Source organism: Aplysia californica, unplaced genomic scaffold, assembly GCF_000002075.1.
Source record: "Aplysia californica isolate F4 #8 unplaced genomic scaffold, AplCal3.0 scaffold00062, whole genome shotgun sequence".
Taxonomy (NCBI): domain Eukaryota; kingdom Metazoa; phylum Mollusca; class Gastropoda; order Aplysiida; family Aplysiidae; genus Aplysia; species Aplysia californica.
In genome coordinates, this window is record NW_004797332.1 from 1,969,593 (window position 1) to 1,970,940 (window position 1,348).

Below are 1,348 nucleotides of genomic sequence, written 5' to 3' on the forward strand. Positions count from 1 at the left end.
GGCATTATTGTTTGGATGTTCATTGGTTGATGCGTTTTGCTATCTGTGAGTCGAGACGAAGAGAAGTAATAAAGGATTTGGGCGTAAAATGATGAAATATTTCCACAAGTTTCTGTACATTGCTCTAGAATGTGCAAGAACAGAAACGAGGGTTAAAACTAAAGAAAAAGGACGAACAATGTTGTTCTGTTCCCTCTCTTCGCTCTTCTCGCTTCCAGTCAGCGCAGAGAACAACCCAACCTCTCGCTCTCTTTTCACTTGCGCGGAGTAGGGAGGTTCCACACCTCTCTGCGCATGCTTGAAAACCTTCCATTTCATTGGCTGGGTTAACCATTTCTAAAAATAGTCGTGGATTTCCCTTCTATATAGCGTTCTGTCACAAGACGATGCAATCACTCTTGCTAACGTAAACAGAACAGGTTCGCACGGACGTTTAGCTTACGTCGAGTGCCATAGTGAAACAAAAAACGCTGACAAGCACTCTGTGACAGTGATTTTTCTGTGAGTAAGACTGAAAAACATTGGTGCCACGGAAGGCCTTTTCACCCGACACGTCTATTTTATGGGAGAATCTGTGACTACAAGCGCGTTCGACGCTCACCCGTTAGTGAACAAGTGGCGTAGGCCAGTGAGTACTTTGTACAATGTACCAGACTTGTTTATTTTGGGGCGTTTCTTCAGCGATTGATTTTCTATTAAGACATGATTATATTTCATACATGTTTCTCAATGTTTGATACCTTTAGTTATTTGTTCTCTTTTGAATTCTTTTCTGGGGAAGATACAGATGGTGTTTGATTTTGTGCGCTAATTAAGAATTAGGAAGTAAGGTGATAATTATGCTGACAATGCTCTGAGTGTACAGTCCCACAGATGGTGTGCAAATTAGTAGTTGATTTGTTTTTCAGAGTATCTGCGAGAGAAAACTTTTCATCTTTCAATTCCTCGTAGGTTGATCTTTTCATTAGTTTACCATTTTGTTTGTGGGGAAAAAACGAGCCTGTAAAACCTCAGATTGTTCACATATCCTGAGGATCCACGTACTGATACGCAAATTAAATAATTCAGCATCCCCGTGGAATGCTACTCTCCCCTCTCCCATGTTTACCGCCAAACAACTAGTTTCTAATCTTTGCTTAGTTGGAAAAAAGAAGACAACGAATCGACATTTCCACTCTTAATCCCACGCAAATGCTCAGTACAAATTTTAAAACCCGTTGCTATCAATGATCTGAATGGACATTCCCATTTGTATAATCATAGTTGGAGGTAACGCGACTTTGAAGGTAGTCGGCGCTATTCAGTGTTGTTGCTTTTTTATGCTAATCCTTTGAATTAAAGTTAACAC

At 40.4% G+C, this 1,348-nt stretch overlaps 1 protein-coding gene across 1 annotated transcript in view; it reads left to right on the forward strand.

The window, feature by feature from the left end:
* Nucleotides 1-333: 333 nt before the first annotated feature.
* LOC106011146 overlaps nt 334-1,348 on the forward strand; it is a gene marked incomplete in the record, with an annotated part of 15,017 nt that continues 14,002 nt past the window's right edge. Inside the window, 1 exon segment of the mRNA XM_013079780.2 lies at nt 334-628.